This window comes from Balaenoptera borealis, assembly GCF_965194805.1.
Source record: "Balaenoptera borealis genome assembly, chromosome: X".
Lineage (NCBI taxonomy): Eukaryota > Metazoa > Chordata > Mammalia > Artiodactyla > Balaenopteridae > Balaenoptera > Balaenoptera borealis.
The window spans coordinates 18,637,240-18,659,239 of NC_138881.1; the positions used below are offsets into that span (position 1 = coordinate 18,637,240).

The 22,000-nt window shown below is 41.3% G+C and overlaps 1 pseudogene across 1 annotated transcript; it reads right to left on the reverse strand.

Annotated features, from left to right (window-relative positions):
* Window positions 1-7,758: 7,758 nt before the first annotated feature.
* LOC309620908 (nudC domain-containing protein 2 pseudogene) lies at window positions 7,759-21,958 on the reverse strand (annotated as a pseudogene). Its single transcript, XR_014249868.1, has 2 exons — window positions 18,366-21,958; window positions 7,759-18,125 (listed from the first exon to the last, which is right to left on the reverse strand). The product of XR_014249868.1 is annotated as a nudC domain-containing protein 2 pseudogene (transcript).
* Window positions 21,959-22,000: the final 42 nt, after the last annotated feature.

Sequence of the window (22,000 nt, forward strand, 5' to 3'; positions counted from 1 at the left end):
ACACTGTCTATAACTCCTAGGCACCTGGTACCTGCTTCCCCAATATCTGCTGTGAGATTACTGTGATAACTAGATGTTGGAAAATCTTCTAATTATCCATGCAGGCCTACGATATTGACATTTTAGATCTTGGGCTATCCAAAGATAATCATATTCTACTAGTCCTTTCCTTGTAAACCAACCTTTTGGATTGAAATTTTCTTTGTAAAGCTCTTAGAATATTTTTTCTGCTTCTGTTCTTATTTTTAGACCCTGAGTGTATTGTTCAGCATCCAGTCTGAAAATAGAACCCAGGCCAGTTATTTTAACAGGGAAAATGTAATATAGGGGTTTAATAAAGCAGGTGTTGGAGGGTTGGAAAAGCCAAAGGGGAACACTGAGGTAACACAAAGACAATAACTGCAAGAAGTAGGTACCAGCCCTGGGGCTGAGGAAACAAAGGAAAGAAGTCAGAGTTGCTGGAGCCTCGAAGCTCAGAGGAAGGGCCCCATGGAGCTGGGACCCAGACCTCTGAGTGGGCAGCTGCTTGGCTGGTGCTGGTGCCTCAGATGTGTGAGAAGACAGCCTCGTGGAACTGAGGAGAGCATGACGAGAGGCTCCAGGAGTGCTATAAACAACCTAGAAAGTGGAACCAATTGGTGCTGGAAGCCACAGCTACTGATAAAGTGAAGTATAGTCGCCGGCTGATGCTGGACTCAGAAGGAGCAGTCCCTTATCAGTCTCCCCGCTTTGCAGTCTCTCTCCAGTGCCCCTACAGACAGAGCCTAACAGGGACAGCTGGCAAAGCAGAGATGTTTGCAGTGTCCCCGCCCTAGCATCACAAAGAAGAGTTCAGAGTTGAGAAACAATGGCTTAATAACCTGCGCACTGTTTTCCTCTGAGTGGCAGGGGTTTTACTGAGTTATCTTCTTTCAGTGAATGTAGTTGATAATATCACTTATGGGGATTAGTGGGGGGCAGGGGGAGGAGCACAGGAATTGCTAAATCTGTGAGTGAAAATGTACTTTAATCTGCACCCCAGGGACAGTCAGTGAACACTGAAGGGCTCTAATCAATAATCCACCCTCCGGGGTAGCTTTGAAAACATGGCCATGTGAATCTGCACTGGGGCTTTTATATTAACTTAAGGGGTGTTAGAAAGAATTTCTCATTGGTGAAGTGAGTGGTGTTCGAGATATGTGATGGGCTAGAATGACTGCATGAGGCTCCCAGCTCTTGCATGGTGAGAAAATAAGAATCCAGCATACCCAGCAGCCTAACATGTTGGCACAGCATTCTGTTTGAACTGGTGTCCTGCTTCCTTCAGAAAGGACAGTGGGGCCTGATCTGACTAAAAGACCTGCTCACCTGTCTTCAGAATAGTGCTGAGTCCACGTGGATTAAACCTTTGAGGCCAGGTGCTTGTCGGAATGACTAAGGAACCGACAGTAAGGTCATGGAACTCATAGGAACAGGTTGCCTGTTTGGGGACTGTTGGCTCTAAGTTACTCGTATGTTTGGCAGAATTTGGTCTGTGACGTGCTTTTACAGTAATATCCCGCCTGGTTGTAGGGGAGGAGATCCAGGACTCTCCATCTGTCTCTGATCATTAAGTCTTTTCCTATATTAACCCAAAAACCTGGCAATGTCTGAGCAGCCACACTGGCTTAGATTCATTTATAAGAGCTCGAAGAGTGCTGGGGAGAGAACCCCAAGGAGTAGGTCATATTTAGGGGGCTGAGTCAGAACAGCATGGGCAGCAGATCATCCATCCATGGACATTCTCCTTCCAGGGCTTCTCCCCGGAACTTAGGTACTGTGTGTGTTGAGAAGTCATCTCTTCACCCTACAGATGATGATCCTCCCAGAACTGCCCCCTCCCTCCAGCCCTCAGCCCACTCTCCCTCACCGCCACTCCTCACCTGTCCTTCTGGGCTCCTCTCTCTGGCCACCAGAACAATTCCCACCTCCACTTTGAGGGTTCACTGTCCTGTGGGTGAGTAAATGGGCAGAGTTCCCCAAGGCCATTGTTAGGTAGCTATGCCGAGAGTTTCGCGGTAACTTTTGAAATAATTGGGAGATGAAGGGTCACAACACAAAGGATGGGAGGTATTATACGTTTAGCAAGAGGCTAATCATACAGTCTAGAGTTCTCCACATCCCTGCTCCTGCGTATAAAGTGAAGTTTTCAAAGTCTCTTCATAACCATCTCCCACCACCCCCCAACACAAACACGAACACACACGCTCTGCCCAAAGGGATTACTTGATCTCGTTTGAGAAATAAACAATTCAGTGTTGCCAATCATGCCTAGAACAATCAGGCCACGTTTTTAAAGGATCAGGTTTTATGTAAGAAATGCAGAAAATAAAAAAAATCAATAAATGCACGAGTCAATACCGTGACCTAGGATGATTTGGGCCTTTGGGGGAAATGGGAGCTGTTTGGCACCTTCGGTTGTGATTTCTGTTCTACTGTTTGGCCAGGATGGGAATTTTCCAAGGCATTCATGCAGTTCATTAAATATGTTATTGTGTTGGCTTATGTTTCTCTTTCAATTTAAGAATTCAGCTCTTCAAAAACATTTGCCTGAAATGAGTCCAAGTAGTTTAGGCCTCAGAAGCAAATCCATTTTGACTAATAAAAGACTAATTCTCTAAATAAGCAAGATGGTTTTTCTTAAATGAGACTCTAATTGTGAAATCCTATATCCTTTAATCTAGCAAATTACTAGCAGAGACATTTCTAAGCCTATGTAACTTGGATCAGATTTCTCATCATCAGAAAAAGGAATAATTTCTCTATCATCAGAATTTGAAATGAGCTGCAAGAGCATGGGCCTCAGCTGGCAATTACCTCTCGAAGTAAACAAATCCATATGCTGGGACCCTGGAAGATTTGGGTCTCTTCCATGACTTTTCCCATCCCCGCTATGCACCCTGCTACCCTCCCACACCACACCACGCACCAACCAATCACTTTCAAATCCTTAATCGGCCTTCTTGTCTGCTCTTTATTGGCGACTAGGAATGGCTCCTGTCTTTAATGAAATTTTCTTCCTCAAATTCCAGAGACAAAACATTACTGCTCATATTTTCATGCAGAGCAGCTAGTCAGGGGTGACTGATAGACTCTCCCATCCCTCAAGCCAGACTGCATAAATTGACACACTCTAAAAAGGAAAATTAGCATGTAACATCTGGGTCTCTTCACTCAGAAATGCATCGATTAAAATTAGTCTCCTGGCTATAAACAATAACTTGGAGCAGTGTATCTTACAAAGGCAGATCCTACCACTCCCTCCTGGGGGAGATGCCTTTGTCCCTTGGCATCCAATCAGCCACCAGAGCTGATCGTTATTCCAGCTGCATCCTTTGAATTGTTGCAAACATTATCAGCCCAGTTCTGTCTTTTTTATTGTAGCCACAGGGTAAAGTCTCTCTTCAAACTACTAGGGTCACCTGTAGGCTGTCTTGCAGTGTAGTGTGTGGATGACAAAAGCCTAACAAAGGGGAGATTTGTGTAATGAAAATAAACAGCAGAGAGGACTTTGAAAAAGGCAAAGGATATGCACATATTTCATTGCCATGAGTCTTTTGGACATGTCTATATACTAGACTTTTCAAAATAAATTACTTTGAGCAGATCCTCAAACCAAATTGTATTCTTGGTTGGTTGTCCTCACTCATGTATACATTCGTTAAATAAAAACAAAATGAGCACTCCCTGTATGCAAGGCACTAACAATGTTAGGTGCTGGGGAGAGGATGGTGAAATACATCACAGTTTGCAACCTCATGAAGGTCACACATAGCCTATCAGGGAAGACAGTCAATTAAATACGAAAAAACAATGCCTTGCGCTAAAGGCTCTGATAAAATCAAGTGTTGGAGCTTTGGCAATGCAGAGAAAGAGTAACTAATTCAGTCCTACAGGAGGTGGTGACATTTACATTGATGGCTGGGAGAGGCAGATACCCTGTAGTAAGTGGGGTCGGGGTGGGGGGAGACAGAGGTGGGGAAAGGAGAAGGAAGAGTGCAGCAGCACAAGGCAGTAGCATGGATGAAGGCTTGAAAGTGAGAAATAGTATGTCCCATAATTGGACCTGAAAGATGATCAGGAGAATAGAGTGAGAAGAATGCAGTGAAGGAGGTGGAGAGGTTGCAAGAGAAGAAGGTGGAAAATAAGAAAAAATAAGATTGTGAAGGGTTTTGGACTTGACCCTAAGGTCAAAGAAAAGTAGGATTGATTGTTATTCCCAATTCTTCACTCCCTTCATGTTACAGAAGTGATCGTGCCCTCACAATGGGCAGAGTGTACGTCCCTGCCTTTGGGTTTAGCAATGTGACTTGCTTTGACCAAAGGAAAGTTAACAGAGAAGGCCAGAGGAAGCTTGAAGGAACTCACTTGGTTTGACTCCCCCTCATGTGCCCCTGCCATCAGCTATGAGAAGGATATGCTTTGGGTAGCTGCTGCCCCTTCAGCCTGGGCCCTAGGATGACAGACACTTCATGAGCTAGAACTAAACCCAACCAGAAGCCTGAGGTCCTACCCAGCTGAACCCAGCCTTGGTGAGCTGAACTGCCACCAACCCACAGACCCGAGAGCATGAAAATAATATTTCTTTTGGTAAGCCACTGAGATTTGGGATTGTTATATGGCAAAAACTGACTAAAATACAAAACCATGGCAAAATTTTCCAGAGGGGAGTGACATGGTCATCGTTATAATTTAGAACACTCCCTGGCTCCATTATGGAGGACAGACTAAAGGAGAGAGGGCCAGTTGGAAGCGGTGTAGAGACCATTTGGGACATGGTTTTGTTAATCGAGAGAGAAATGATGGTGGCCTTGCCTAGGGTGTCAGTGGGAGGGGACAGAGAGAAGTGCTAATACCTGTTTAGTATTCCTTTAGTGCAGTGTTCTTGTTTTGTGGGGCTTTCTCTTTTTAACATAAAACCTATTTTCCTCTAAGACCAAGATAAGCACAATCTCTCTAAGACATTAGAGCTCAACAGCCTGTTTAGCAGTCCAGCTTCATTTGTTCATTCAGGTATTCGTTCTACTGCCATTTGTTGAATGCCTGCCATGTGAATAATAAGATATGACATCCCTGCCATCCCAGCACCCACAGTTCAGGAAGCAGAGACAGACACGTAAACAAATAATTGCAATAATATGTTGGAAGTACTATAATAAAAGTGAGAATAAAACCTACAGGAACATAGAGGAGAGTACGATCCTTTACTTTATTAATGCTCCTGGAGACATTTATATTCATTCATGTGGGCAGGGGGTTTTGTCTGTTTTATTCACTAATATATCTCAGGTACCTAAAAGAAAATGCCTACCACCCATAATTAGTAGACGGTTAATAAATATTTGATTTTTGTGCTTAGTTTCCCAAACTTTGGCTCAGGTTCACCCTCTGTCTCTCTCCGGTCTGGACTACCTCAGATAGCATTCCCCGGGGATCCGAGATGATGGTCAATAATTTTGAGTAACAAAGAGAGTGTAGGAGGAAAACTGAGAAGACATCGCACTGGGCCACCAGGAGGCTGCTATTGACTTTTGAGGGCAGAGTTTTGATAGAGTGCTGGGGTAGGAAACCACACTGCAAGCGCAAGCGTCCTCATCCTGCTTTTTTGGTTTTAAGTTCTCCATCAGTGGGGATTAGCATACTCGCCATATGCACTGTAGACGTGGGAAGGAAGGTACACAGCTAAGAAGGGCTAGAAGGATGGCTACTACCTTAATGGCATTTACCTTAACGAATTCACCCTGGTCTAAGTCTGGCCCTCAGTTGTTACTGTCTATGAGCTTTCTCTCAGAGATCCTGATTCATGCTAACCACAAGGGACTAAATATTATGTACTAATATCCTTCATGATTAATTTTTTTTGAGAAATATGACTATTGTGTGGACTTTTTTTGTTCTTGGCTGTCTGACCAGTATACTTTTTCCTTTAAACAAGCTATATGGGATGTCTATTTAACAGAAGGTGGCTTGAAGTATATGGAATTAGAGCAAAGAAAGAGGGTTTAAATGTTAAAATACAATCAGGTTTTTCTTAACCTGACTTAATTTCATGGTTTGAAGTGTCAGGCATTTTGGGGGGTATTTATTGAGACTCCCAGAACCTAAGGTGTACTAACGAGTACACAGGCTACAGCTGGCCCTAAAGCACTGTGGGCTACCCATCCTGAACACTGCTATCCAGAAAGAGCTAGGACTTAGTCAGTTTAGTGCACTTCATTCAGTAGGTTTTAGAGAATGTCTCCCCAGGACAGTGCGTAGAAAAGCACTGCCCATGTCTACCTAGCTCACCCTGTTTTTTTCTAGGCTCCATTGCTGGCCACCCTTGTTTCTGATTCACACTTGGGTCTCCATGAAGCCTCTGTAGGGAATTCACTACATCAAGGCCATGGGACCTTCCCACATGGAATGTTTTAATACAGCAGGGTAGAATAGGCAAATACAATTTGTTAAAAAAGAAAAACAAAAAAAACCAGCAAGTGAAGTAGTGCTAAATAAATAAAATTTGGCTGGCTCTTCTTATAAAGCTGGTTGTAGTACTACAGTAATGGCACACTGATTTTAATTGGGGGTGCACCTCCATGACAAGGGATTAGGGAAAATTTCACAAGTATTTGTTTGAACAATCTTTGGTCTTCCAATGAACCACAAAGTAAGAAATCATTCTGTCAGTGGTGTATTCACCTTTACATCTCCCCCAACTAACCCCTAATTAAGCAGTTTCAAGATAAAATTACATGGCACTGAATAAAATGTAAGCACAAGCGTACATTTTAAGCTTATCACAATAAGCTTTGATTCTTGTCAAAATCAAGGTAAACAATATCACTATAGATCACTCTTCTTTTTTTTAATTTTATTTATTTATTTTTGGCTGTGTTGGGTCTTCGTTTCTGTGCGAGGGCTTTCTCTAGTTGTGGCGAGTGGGGGCCACTCTTCATCGCGGTGCGCGGGCCTTTCACTGTCGCGGCCTCTCTTGTTGCAGGGCACAGGCTCCAGAAGCGCAGGCTCAGTAGTTGTGGCTCACGGGCCCAGCCGCTCCGCGGCATGTGGGATCTTCCCAGACCAGGGCTCGAACCTGTGTCCCCTGCATTGGCAGGCAGATTCTCAACCACCGTGCCACCAGGGAAGCCCTAGATCACTCTTCTCGTCAAAAATCAGCCTAACCCAGGCACTTACTGCTCTACAGGTTATTGGAACAGAGTAGCTGTTTTCTTTTCTCCCCCCCACCCCGCTGCGTTGGGTCTTTGTTGCTGTGCACGGGCTTTCTCTCTAGTTGCGGCGAGCGGGGGCTACTCTTCATTGCGGTGCGCGGGCTTCTCATTGTGGTGGCTTCTCTTGTTGCGGAGCACGGGCTCTAGGCGCCTGGGCTTCAGTAGTTGCAGCATACGGGCCGTAGAGTGCGGGCACTTCATTAGTTGTGGCTCGCGGGCTCTAGAGCGCAGGCTCAGTAGTTGTGGCACGCAGGCTTAGTTGCTCCACGGCCTGTGGGATCTTCCTGGACCAGGGATCGAACCTGTGTCCCCTGCATTGGCAGGCGGATCCTTAACCACTGTGCCACCAGGGAAGTCCCCAGAGTAGCCATTTTCAATGGATGGTTACATCAGAGTCAACTGGTAGAGTGACAACAGCAGCTATCTCTTACAACTTTTAACACCCTAACCAGAAAAGGAAGTCCTTTCATATTTGTTTAAATCCCTTGGTTTGTTAGTGTTGCTACTAAAATTGGTATGTGGTTTCCAGTTTGTCGTTTTTCTTTTAAGGTATCTATCTTCTTCAGATATCTGGTTGTTTTGGCCTATGAACGCACATTCCCATAGAGGTACTGGCTACTTGGCCTGGTAATATCTACAGGTAATGACTGAAGGCCAGCCCCTAATCTGGGTCAGCTCCAAAGTTCAAGGGAAGTAGCAAAAAAAAGTACTCCCTATAAGCAAATCCTCAAGGAAGGCACTAAATATATTATGTGCTGGGGACAGGATGGTGAAATAGAGTCAGTCACCTGTTAACTCTCGTCTCACCAAACAAATTCTTGGGTTAGAGGTACACCTTTGAACCCACTTGGAGAAGGCAGCCTCCATCAGCTATGAGGGTCTGCAGGGAGTGGGGTGATCGCCCAAGGTCAGGCAGTGCACCCTGCCCTCAGCCACTCCGCACCCCAGAAGTGCCTGGGCTCTACTTAAATTACTCCCCTGACCCCACTGCAGCCACAGCTGCATGGCTGTGTGTGTGTCCCTCAGAAGTCCTGCATTTGCTTTTGCCAGGAGCCCTGAAAGTGTCCCAGCCTGGGACCATTTCATATACTAATTTCTCAGTTCGGAGCTGCCAGACCACACAGCTAGTGTAAATACAGAAAGAAAACCACCTGAGGAAAGGTGGTGATTATTAGTTCCTATGGAGATTCTACATGTGTGGGGCTTTTTTTATACATATATGTGGTTTTTTTTTTCTCCACTCAAAGCTCAGACAAGGGCAGACAAACTTCTTTGTTTTCTGCCTCAGCTGATGGATGGCTTTGCTTTCTACTCCACTGTAGCGTAATCAGGGTCCCAAGTCTGTACAAGGTTTTTAGTTCCAATTCCCCATCTTGTCTGTGCCCAGAGCTTTTTCTCTGTACCCCAAAAGCTGTTAAAACCCAAGCCCAAAGATACGAGTACTTGGTTACGAAGATGGGCGTACTCTCTTCTTCTTCCAGGAAAAATGAAGTGTCAGCAGCCACTCACCATGGGCAACTGTAGGTCTGGCTCTGATGTTGGCCCTTCAGTTTTTCCCTTACTATCCTAACTATGCATTTAAAAGGATGCTTGCCTTATTTTATCTGCCACTTCTAGGTGGATAAAAGGGATAAAAAAGGATAAAAGGAGCAGAAAGGCTTGCAGATTATCCAAACTACCACATGGCCGAAATGCAGGTGCTGTTGAAGCTGAGGGAGCATGTAAACATGGGCGTGTCCACACTCCATCCTCAGAGTCCCAGCCTTGCATCTGGCCAGGGGCCAGGGTCAGGGGTACTTTGAAGACACACCCCCACACCAAGCAATTCTGGTGTGTGTACCGGCTTAAGAACCACTGGAACACAAAATCGCAAGCTTGGATAATCATATCGTGTGAGGGGACTGTTTATATTTTGCAGGAAAATATGCTTTGCCTATCTTTCAAAAGAAATGAAACATTTATTGGCATCTACAAAGATAAAATGCTTTTGCTACAGAGGATTGCCTTTTGGTGGTTAGTTCTTTTTACAGCCAATTGGATGCAGAAGACCCTGTTGGAATTATGTATCATTATATAGTGGACAATTCCATTTTCTAAAAGGGTAAGAAAAAATAGATGTTTACCTCATGTTTCCTGCTTGAAAACTCCTTGGCCAAAATTTTGCTGGGCTCTGAGAACATTTTAAAACTTTTATATCATTTGCTTTGGCCTGTCAATATGCTGAAAACCAGTATCAGAGATTTTGACCTTTGGCAGTTTTTTAGCTGAATGGATAATAATTCAGCAATTTTTAATTGTGTCACTGATAAGATAACTAATTAGATGAAAATTTTCAAGTGCCAAGTACAACTGCTATCTAATTTGCAGTTCTTACCAAAACCCATTAAATCTGAATAGATAAAATGTCCACTGTGAATATTGTACAGAATATTGTACAGAATTTGTACAGAAGGTACAAATTAAATTTTTCAAGTCACCTATCAGAATTATTTTGACACAATTTATGCTTTGTGTAAAAGTAATAAAAATCTAAATTTAAAAATTAGCTTTCTGTAAATTTTATTAGTTATCAAAAAATATTAGAAAATAAATGCAGAATTTTCTTCTCAGTTATTTTGTTGACAATCCTCATTATCATATCTAAGCAATGTGTTCTTGCCCCAAATTGAAGCAATCAGAAATCTATATTCCATATACAATGTGTTTTATATATGGTATCTCATTTATTCCCTGCAAGAACCCCCTGCTCATATTATCCACATTTTACAAATGAGAAATGAATTTGCAAGACCACACAACTGATAGGTAGCAGAGTTGCAATTTGAACCCAGGCCATTGAACTCTAGAGCCTATATGCTTAACAACAAAACTGCATGGCTCTTAAATTTAAAAACTAAAAAGCAAAAACACACAAGCAAGAAACCTACTTAAGGAACATTCTAGGATCACAGTGTTTAACATCAAGTTTTGTAGGCTCGATCCCTCCAAATATATCCCAAATCCAATTACGTCTCACTGCCTTCACTGCTTCTCACTGGGACATTGCAGTAAGGGACCTCAGTGGCCCTCATGGCACAGTGTTGGTCTTGGGATCAGGAGTATAGACATCACCTGGAAACTGGTTAGAAATGCGGATTCTCTGCCCTCCAAGTCCCAGACCTGCTGACTCAGAAAGTCTGGGGGTGGGACTGGCGAGCTGTGTTTTAACAAGCCCTCCAGTGGAGTTTGATGCACCCTCAAGTTTAACAACTGGCTTAACAGAATGATGCATTCGTCCAGTCTTCTGACAGCTTTGCCTACTTCAGACAGTCTCTACTGAACGATCCATCTTCTAAGAGAGAGTGTTCTGTCTTTATGGAATAAAGTTTCACCTTCAAGAACACAGTGATCTTCTTGAATTCTTCTCAAATATGTTCTTCCTGCAACAGCTGAACTGGATCTGCACAAATCCAAAACCTCAGGCCTCTGACCCTGATAATTTCCAAGGCTTCATGTACCCAGTCTATGCATAGAATCTTTTATACTGAAGCAGAGTTTAACAGCAAAAATAATTTTAAAGGATTTCTGATGTCTGCTTGTGCCCCTCAAAGAACGTTAAAGGTAACTAAGATTAACAGACTGAAAATATCAAGTCCTTGCATGTCAATAATATACAATAAGTCTGGGGAAAAATTTTTTTTAATTTTAAAAATATCAAGTCTAGACAAGGACAGGGAGCAGCTAGAACTCTTTTGCATTGCTGGTGGAAATGTACATTAGTACATCTGCTTTGAAAAACTGTTTGGCAGCAAATACTAAAGATGGAGATATGTCCACTCTAGGATCCAGTAATTCCACACCTGGACATATACCCAACACAAATGAGTGATTACGTCCACCATCACATATATACAAGAATGTTCATAGCATTGTTATTTGTAATAGCCAGACACTAGAAACACCCAAATGTTCATCAAGTATAGTCCAGAGAAATAATTTGTGAAATACTTCACAATGGTAAAAAAATAATAACCTGCTTTGCTACCTACAACAATACTGATCAATTTTACAGATGTAATGTTGAGTGAAAGAAGGCAGACACAAAAGAGTACCTACCATATGATTTCATTCTTATGAAGTTAAGTAAACAGACAAAAACTAATCTATGGTGAGAGAAAGCAGAAGAGTGATTACTTCTGGGGTGGTAGACTGGGAAGGGGATGAGGAAGAGCTGTGGGGTGCTGGTATGTTCTGTATCTTCATCTGGGTGGTGGTTACACAGGTGTAGACGTATGTAAAAATTCATCAAGCTCAATCCTTAAGATTTGTGCACATGACTGTACATGAGTAACATCTCAAAATAAAAGAAAAATGTGAAATCAACAAAGATTATGAAAGTGGATCCAGATCATAACTGACAGCAACAGCCCTAGGGTCAGCTTTCCTCTCCTCCCCGATTCCCTCACACACATACTTGCTACAGTCCCTCTGACTGACCAAATCCCCAAACTCTCTCTGACATCCAGCCCTTAGTTTGTCCTTTATCTCTCCCTTCTTTTAACCTTAACTCCAGGTTTGACTTGGCTTTTTACTAAATCCTTTTCTCTTGTCGATCTCTCAGGACCATCTCTTTCTAAGTCCATCTCGTTCTCCCAATTCCGCATCCTAAAAAATCTCAAATAGGACAGCAAAGACAAAATTCTCTTTACTAGATAGCTACAGGGAGAGAAGTAGAGAATGCTCAGCCAGTGATGTATCTTTTCCTCTCTCACACCCTCAGTTATGAAGTTAATTGAACTTTCCTAGGGCAAAAATACCACTGAGTAATTACTTCTTTTGAATGATAGTGGGCACCAGTACAAACAACTGGCTTCTCACCTAAAAGGCAGTAAAGTTTGGTCTTGCTCTTCTTAGCAATATCTACTAGCCTATACCAGGAATTCCATGCAGCGTGTTTGTGTGTGTTTGTTTGTTTTTTTGTTTTGCTGGAGACTGTAAAAGTAAAATTGGGAATTAGCATGGCTTCTGGAGAATAGTAGAAAAGCCAAGTTGCAGTTTCCTAAAATATGAATATTGGCAGCACATGTCAACTTTGAAAGGAACTGGTCATGGGCACAGAGTACAGGGGTAATCAATAGCACTTCCCTGGTGTAAGTTCCCAATGTTAAATTTATAGTCTTAGACCATTTTTTTCTCAACCTGGGATCTGAGAATATCTGGGGTTTGGCAAATATATTCTCAAAGGTCTGTAGTAACTTATCCCTTTAGAACAGGCCCACAGGAGGTAACCAGGAGCTGGGGGCGGGGGGGAGTAGGAAATTATTATTTAATGGGTTCAGAGTTTCTGTTTCCGATGATGGAAAATTTCTGGAAATAGACAGTGGTGATGGTTACATACCATTGTGAATGTACTTAATGCCACTGAATTGTACACTTTAAAATGGTTAAAATGGTTATTTTTTAATAATATTTATTTATTTGGCTGTGCCGGGTCTTAGTTGCAGCACGCGGGATCTTTGTTGTGGCATGTGGGATCTTTAGTTGCAGCATGCGGGATCTTTTTATGTTATGTATATTTTACCACCATTTTTTTAAAAAACTGGTCCATAGGGACTTCCATTTCCAGCAATATAGCATATTAGCCGTCCTGAAAAAAACCTTCCTGGGACAAAAATACATAAAGCATTGGATAAAGTATTGTAAATATTTCATAAATGCGTAGTAGAGGTAGTGGAAAGTAAGGGAAATCCTCAGAGGTTTTTGTTTTCTTTTTTTTAAAGGCAAGATGAAAAAACATATATCCAGAGAGGTGAGATCTAAAGCTGGTGTCTGCCCTGCTGTCATCTGCTGACCTTAGCTATATGAGTGGGCCTTCAGTAGGGGTAGAAGATAAAGCTCAGAGACTTGGAAACTGGACCCTCGGTGAATGAACTAGAACAGACCAACCACTCCCAGAATGTGACCTTAACGAAACTTGCCTCTCTTGGCCTTGGCTATAGAGGAGAAAAAAAGTCTCCCATGTAGTTTTCTGATTACAAACTGGACTCTAGTAGGTTTGAAGCCCATACGTCTTGGTCATTCCTGTTGCTCCCAGATCAGGCTTCTTTTCTACCACCTTTTTTAAAATTTGAAAAATTATCATAGATCAATTTTGGGGGTAGAACACACCCAATTCATTCACCTGTTCTTCATATGATATATTTTTCAGACCTCTTATCCCCCTAACAGTATCCCTTTGGGTATTTTCTGGCTTGTTCCAGTATCTCCTTAAGGAGATAGTCATAATGGAAAATAGTAACAGATTTAGCTCAACCGACAGACTAGAATGGAACTATTACCACTCATGATTGACGTTTTGGTTATCTACCACTGAATAACAAATTAGCCTAAAACTTAGTGGCTTGAAATGACAACAGTTATCATCTCACTATTTCTGTGGGGCAGGAATTTGGTTGTGGCTTAGCTGTATCCTCTGGCTCAGGGTCTCTCACAAAGTAGCAGTCAAGTTGTCGGCTAGGGCAGCAGTCATCTCAAGGCTCAACCAGGGAAGGATCTGCTTCAAAGCTCACTCTTGTGGTTTTGCATAGGATTTAGTTTCTTGAGGCTGTTGGTCTGGGGGCCTCAGTTCCTTGCTGTCTGTTGGCCGGAGGCCACCCTCAGTTCCTTGCCACGTGGGCCTTTCATCAGAGCAGCTCACAGCATAATAATTTGCTTCATCAGAGTGAGAAAGTGAGGAGAGCCAGAGAGAGAGAGAAAGGAAGACAGAAGTCACAGTCTTTTATAACCTAATCATGGAAGTGACATTCCATCATTTTTGCCATATTCAGTTTGTTAGAAGCATGTCACTAGGTCCAGCCCACACACAAAGGGAGGGGATTACACAAGGCGTGATTACCAAGAGGCAGTGACCATTGGAAGCCATTTCAGAAGCAGCCTACTACAACTGGACATCAACTTCTAATCTGAAACCTAAAATTGTGACCTAAAAGAAGCCTACATTAAGGATTTAGATTTAAGTGACCCCAGGTTAGTGAGGTCCTTAGGTACTTGGAAAAGTAAATGCCAATTATCTCTGGAGAAACTTACCTCAAGCTCAGGTATTAAGTACTTCCACTAGATAGAGTTCCAACAAACATGAGTTTGCAATAAAAAAGAAAAAAATGCAAGTCACCATGAATGACAATTAGCAGAAACAAAGAATCAGATCTGCCAATGCTACAGATACTGCAATTATCAGATACACAGTATATAATAAGCATGTTTAATCTGTACAATTAAAAATATGGCTAAGGAACAAGAGAAAGCAAAAAATAATAAATCAGATTTGAAACAAAAACAAATATAATTTCTAGAAATGAAAAATAAAATAATTGAAATTAGAAAATCAATAGACTGGTCAAAACAGCAGATTAGACACAACTGAATGAAGTAAGAAATAATGAACTGAAAGATAGATTTCAAGGAATTACCAGGACTTCCCTGGCGGTCCAGCGGTTAAGACTCCACACTTCCAATGCATGCAGTTTCTATCCCTGGCTGGGAACTAGGATCCCACATGCTGCGTGGCACAGCCAAAAAAAAAAAAAAGAAAGAAAGAAAATTACCCAGAATGCAGCAAGGTAAAGACATGGAAAATATTAAAGGAAAATAGACATGGAGGATAGAGAAGCTGTTACATCCAATCAGACTTTCAAAATGAGATGAACAAGGGAGAGAGAACATTCAAAGAGAAGATAACTGAGAATTTGCCAAGTTTGATGAAGATGACAAATCTTAAAATTCAGGAACCTAAACTGTGCTGGTCTTTCAGCTCCACACCCAGGCTTCTATTCCCTGCAAGGCAGCACTGGGGTTGGGTGTCCACAATGCTTTTCCAGGCTCCTTTAGCAGCTGGCTTCCTCCCGGGTTCCACCAATAAGAAGCGCTGGTATGTGATCAAAAGGTAGGAGGAGGGTAACAGCAGGAGTTCCTCTTTCTCTCTCTCTTTTTTTTTTCTCTTCCTTTTACTCCTTCTGGTCCCAAGCCCTTAGCAACAGCCACCCATCCATCCCCAGTAGCATAGCTATTCCTGAGATGGTGGCCACCTGCTCCACCCTCCTAGGTTCTGGTAACATAACCTCCTCCTTTTGGTGCCTTGAACCCTAGGGATGTGCTAGCTATTAATACTTTCTGCTTTCTAATCTCCAGGCTACCTGACCTTTGTTCCTCTTTCAATCTCCCAATACATGTGTAGCCGATTCCCTTATCAAATCCTCTCTGTTTTGAAGTACCTAGCAGGGCTTTTGTTCTCCTGCCTGGACCCTGATTCATATAATGACAAATTCCAAGCAAGTTAGACAAAAGAAATCTACACCTAGACACACCAAAGTCAAACTCAGAACAGTAGAAAGAAGCTAGAAAGAAGACAGATTGCCTAAAAGAAGTGACAGTTGGACTAACAATAGACTTCTCAACAGCAGCAATGGAAGCCAGAAAATAAGTCACATTCTCAAAATGCTGAATGAAAACAACTTTCAGTCTAGAATTATATGCCCTATAGAACTATTATCTGCAAATAAGAGGGAAATCAAAATATGTTCAGAGAAGCAGTAAGAGATTAATTTTAGAGCCTGCTGAGTTAAATAACAGGGATGCACTTATGTTTAGTTTATGCCTTGGGATTTGGGATTTAGTTTCCCCTCAACTTTGCCTTTGGAAGTCCAAAATAATAGACTTTATGAGAAGGCTTTAAGAAGAGAATTCCTGGGACTTCCCTGGCAGTGCAGTGGTTAAGACTCAGTGCCTCCAGTGCAGGGGGCGCGGGTTCGATCCCTGGTCAGGGCTGTGCGGTGCGGCCAAAAAAAAAAAAAGGTAGAGAATTCCTTATAGTTCTATGTCTAGGGAAGCTAAAGTTAAAGAAAAATCTTATTGACAATATCACTACAGACCACAAACCAGCATGCTTTTTCCTTTAAGGACCAGATAGTTAATATTTTAGGCTTTGTGGGCCATTAGGTCTCTGTCACAACTACTCAGCTCTGTTGTTGTGATGCAAAGCTGCCAAAGGTAATGCAAACAAAGGAGCATGGCTGTTTTCCAATAAAACTTTATTTACAAAACAGGCAGAGGGCTGGATTTGATCCCCAGGCCATAATTTGACAATTCCTGCTACAGACTATGAACTATTTTCAGTAGTTGAAGATGATGGATTTTTCATATTTGCTGAAGCTATAAATCCTAGTTGTTAAGTTCCTTCTAGAAAATATGGTATTGAAAAACTTCCTGAATTGTATTCTGCTATGAACAAAAAGGCAATAGTATTAAATGTGCCACTATATCTTGGACATCAGACACTTGGATATGCAAAAACGACTATAAGTCATATTTAAATCTAACAGTATTGTAGATTAATAATGAATTCAACTCTGATTCTGTTCAATTGTTGAGAGATTGTTGAGGCCTCCCTCACACAGCTATCAACATAATGCATTCTGACTGAAGAACTACTTATAGGATGGAAAATCAGTTTCAAAATGTGTCAATTGTTCTGGATAATAGAACAAACATGGTAAAGGGTAAGAGTGATTTAGGAATCATAAGCATACAGTGTTTTGTTCATATAACCTTCAGTACTGTAATCCGAAAGCAATTATAACTGTCTATAAGCAGAAAGATAGTGGGCCACTGCCTCATACTTCAGCCAAAGACAAGAATACATGATGTACAAAGGTTTTTGTTTTTTTTTTCCTATTTAGAAGAGTTTATTGAACATTATTCCTGCATCACACTTATTGAAAGAAAAACTTAATTTTCCCTGAAGGCACCCTGTCATTTCACATGATCTATACCCTAAAGTTTTTTGTATTAAAAATACAGGTTAAATATGATATTAGTAAACCGCAGCATATGAAAGTTCATGCTGAGCAAAAACAAGTCCAAAAAATAAGCTACCGTATATCAGTAGAATAGTTCCTACAGTATTTGTTTCCTATGTAAATCATATTTGAATGCAATTTTCAGAACCATATTTAAATATATTTTGCAATTTGTTAACTGTAGGCATCCACATTTTTCTTCCACCACATAATCTGTTCCTTTGATTAAGCTGGCAACATTTGCTAGGATCCACAAAATGCAGCAAGTTCACAGATATTTCTCAAGATTTGAGAAATCTGGTCCACCTTTAGTGTAGTTTCCTGAGATTTCCGCTCCGCTGAAGTCAAAACCAGGATTTTCTTTCTGGAAGTTTTCTCTGCATTTGGTCTTGCACCCAAGGATCAGCTGCATACTCAGATTCCAGAATAGAAGTCCAACAATTTGCTGCATCTCTCTTTATAAGAACAATACGGACCATTTTTCTACCCTCCACAGTCCACGTTCCCTCATCAGCTATTGTAGAATCAAAGAGTTTGCCCTTGAGGATCTCGTGGCCACCCACAGCCAGCGCCACATGCCGGCTCTGCGGGCCGCACTGGATATCCTGGGCGCGAGTGCCTGGCGGCACCTGAACTTCAATGAACACCTCCTCCAAGATCTGGTACCACTGGCCCCACGGTGTTCTGCATGGAACCACCCCACTGCGCTCCTCAAACGGGGCTGACATACTCCGGTCGCCTCCTGGCCCCGGTGGCCATCCAAAGGTTTTTGAATCGCCTTGTCATATATTTAACAAGATGTTTAAACAAGATGGAATAGCAGCTACTACGTGTTTAAAAGCCATCTAGAGCAAAACTAAACATGCTTTTTAGATGAAAACAATATATCTTAACTTATTAAAACTGCTTGCAGAGAAAAATACTTTGCTTTCTGGAACCTGAGGAAGAAGTAATCAAACTGATGATTTCACAGTACAAGTATTTCTTACATGACAGTGGCTGAAAAGATTCTCTCATCATTCTCCTCCAGGAAGATGCTGAGACTGGTGTACATGAAATGAAACTGAAATATAAATGGAAAAACCCAGATGACTGGTTTCTTGAAAGCCAATTGTACTGCTCCTTTGCCACAGTTTTAGAACCAAGGTTTAAGGACAAATTTTATTCACGTTGACTGTGTAAAGCAGCAATTGCAGGCAAATATTGTGTGTGTGTGTATGTGTGTATATATATATATATTTGGAGTAAAAAATATAAGCGCGGATAATACTTTCAGAAAAGATTCAAAAAATATTTTCTTCACCTGGGACTAGAAGCTTGCGTCTGTGGGGCTGCTTCAACCAAACTGCACCATCATCAGCAACCACAGCAAGCTGAGGATATAAAATAGAGATGAGGGACTTCCCCGGCCATCCAGTGGTTAAGACTCAGCATTTCCACTGCAGAGGGTGCGGGTTCGATCCCTGGTTGGGGAACTAAGATCCCACATGCTGCGCAGCGCAGCCAAAAAAAAAAAAACAGACATGAGCCTTTATCTTAGTTAGTTCCTATTAAAGAGAAAGGAAAGCTTAATAATTTTGTGGCGGCATCAATACTAGCAGTATCCCATAATGGCAGCACTAACCAAACATTTTCTGTTACACTGCCCTCCATAGATGAAAGAGAGCATCTATTTATGTGGTGGATGGCACTACTGTTTACTTCCAGGTATATTCTTCTCTACTTCTAGGTATACAGAGGATTACACTCGTTCTGCCCTTTAAGTTAGGAACAGCTATTTGACTAGTTTTGGCTCATGAAGCTGGAGTGGAAGGAACGTGTGCATGTCTGGGCCATAGCATTTCACAGCCAGTGGTAAACACTCTAGTCCTCTCTTTCTCTGCTGCATTAAATCCTGAGCCTCGCTTTGAGAACTGGGCATGATAAAATGGAGTCTCCATCATTCTACCAACCCCTGTTGGATATGCAGCACAAACAAAAAATAAATCTTTGTCATTTTAAGCCAGTGGGATTTTAGGGCTTGTTTCCTAAGCATAACCTAGCTTATCCTGACTGGTGTAAGTTAGTGTCATAAACATAGAGTATAATGACCCCAGAAGCAAACTATCAGCTTACATTGATGAGAAATAAACACTCCTGAAGGGGATGTCAAACTCTAAAAATCTGAATACTTACATTTTAACAACAAAACTATAATATTTTAAAATTAATATTATCTAATTTTTATATTTCATGTTGATTCTGGTATCTCAGAAGTTTATTGTATAATAGTGATATTCTGCTTCAGCCAAATACTGATTTTTAACATGTAGCTGGTTTTTGTTTGTTTGTTTTCAGCCACGCCATGTGGCATGTGGGATCTTAGTTCCCTAACCAGGGATTGAACCCGTGCCCCCTGCAGTGGAAGCACGGAGTCTTAACCACTGGACAGCCAGGGAAGTCCCTAACATGTAGTAGCTGTTTTGCATTCAGCCAAGATGTATTTTTGGTGCCCCTCTAAAAAAAATATACTAAATAGGCTTCCCTGGTGGCGCAGTGGTTGGGAATCAGCCTGCCAGTGCAGGGGACACGGGTTCGAGCCCTGGTCTGGGAAGATCCCACATGCTGCGGAGCAGCTGGGCCCGTGAGCCACAATTACTGAGCCTGCGCGTCTGGAGCCTGTGCTCCGCAACAGGAGAGGCCGCGATAGTGAGAGGCCCGCGCACCGCGATGAAGAGCGGCCCCCACTTGCCGCAACTAGAGAAAGCCCTCGCACAGAAACGAAGACCCAACACAGCCATAAATAAATAAATAAATAAATAAAAATTAAAATATATATATATATATATATATATATATACTAAATAAAAATGATATGAATAAAAGCCTGGCTGTGCGTCCTTCAAGATAGTTACTTGACAGAAACCTGAAACTATTTGTAAATTAGGTCACATTTCTTCTGAGGAAGAATACCTTGATCTTATGGAATACAGGTGTTTTTTGCTGCCACCTTGCATCCTCTGTCTTGTCTCTTCTGCTGCCACCAGCTGGCTTCCACTACTGATAAATTCCAGAAACCAGCAGGATTCTATTCAGTGTTTTGTTTTGACTGCTGGGTCCCTGATGAGAACACCAAGTCAGTTGAACAAGTAAAATTTTAGGTTGGGAACAGAAAAACACAATCAATTCATTTCCTACATATTTTGGGTAATCAGCCACACAGTAACTGGTTTTTGTCCCAGCAAGTGGTCCAGACAAGGCTTCAGGCTAACAAAAGAGAAGACATTTTAATTCTTAAGTAAATTTTCTCATCCTAGGAAAGAACAGTGTTAAAAACTACAGTCATTATACAAGAGCAAACAAAGGTCAGTTCAAATACAATAGTGTACCAATAGTCTTAGTGTAGTTTTAAGCTCTAATAACTTCAGAAGTACAAACTCTATGAACTTACACAAAACATCACTTGAAAAATAAAATTATTTAAATTTATTTCATGCTTCTTTGGTCTCGGGAATTTTTGAATAATAAATGTAATTCAATTTTTTGTTTCAGTCAACGTTTGCCATCCTCAGTTAGGGGGACTAAAAAATTTGAAATTTAAAATTACTCAAAATTCACCAAATTAAATAGTGTAAAAGAAATTTAAATAAATTTTCAAGTGATGCTTTTTGCAAGTTTTCGGCATTTATACTTCTGAAAGTATTAAAACTGCACTAAGACTTTCGGGATACCTGTACATGGAAAACTGTGGAGTCACAGGGTGCTTGAATATAAACTTTTATAATTATACCTAGCTTTGTCCAAAATAAATGGAAACATTTTAAAACAACACATATACACACATATAGGCAAGAAGCTGTAAAACTGAGTCATAAGGTTTCTTGAAGCTAGGGAGATATGGTGCTAAATTATTAAAACTTTAGGAAAAGTATGGGAGAGTGAGGCAAATGAGTAACAGTATCTGTCATACAGGTTCCTAGTATGACACTATATTTTTACTTTGGAGAAGGCTGAGGGTGCATTTTTATTTGGGATACTTGTTCTTAAGCTAGTATTATGTTCTCAATATTTCAGTATTAGTATTACTATTGCTAATGATGATTTTCCAGAAAAGTAAAAACAACTTTTAAAGACTTGGGCCTTAAGAGAATGCAAAAAACAAAGAAACAACAAACAAACAAACAAAACTCCATAAATACTAGTTTTCCTTCCGTGGTTCTCAGTCTTGGCTGCACAATGGAATGACCTGAGTTTAAAAAATACTGATGCTTGGATCTCATTCTGAAATTCTGATTCAAGTGGTCTAAGCTACAGAACGGGCATCAGGAATTTTTAAAGCCCCCTGGTGATCCTAATGTTACAGCCAAGGTTGAGAACCACTGCTCCAGGTCAATATAATCAGGTACACGTCAACAAAAAAATATGTACAGATGTTCAGAACTTTTTTTTTAATGTAGCACCAATCTCAAATTTTATAATGGAAGAGGTTGAGAAAAGAACCTAAAGCTCAAAAAAATCATGTTGAACGAAATAAGCCGGACACAAAAGAGTACTTATTGTATGATTCTATTTACACAAAGATTTAAAAATTAGAAAAGGGGTGATGGGAGGGCGAGGAGAGGATTAACCGGGAAGCGAGCGAAGAAAATTTCTGAGATGGAAATGTTCTCTATTTTTATTAGGGTACACAGATATACAGTTATCAAAACTCATCGAAATAGTTGAGATCCGTATTGTGTTTTCGCTATATGTAAATTACGCTTCAATTAAAAGAACGAATAAACATAATTAACTTAAATCTGGATACCTATGACAGAGTCTGAGCGGCGGAGACGATTATTATTTGGGATTACCCAAACCCCCACTAGATTAAAAGGAACCGCAAACCCCAGACCAGAACCGGAGAATGGAGAGCAGACAGCAGGGAGGGCCAAAGCCTAAGAAATCGCTAGAGGGTTG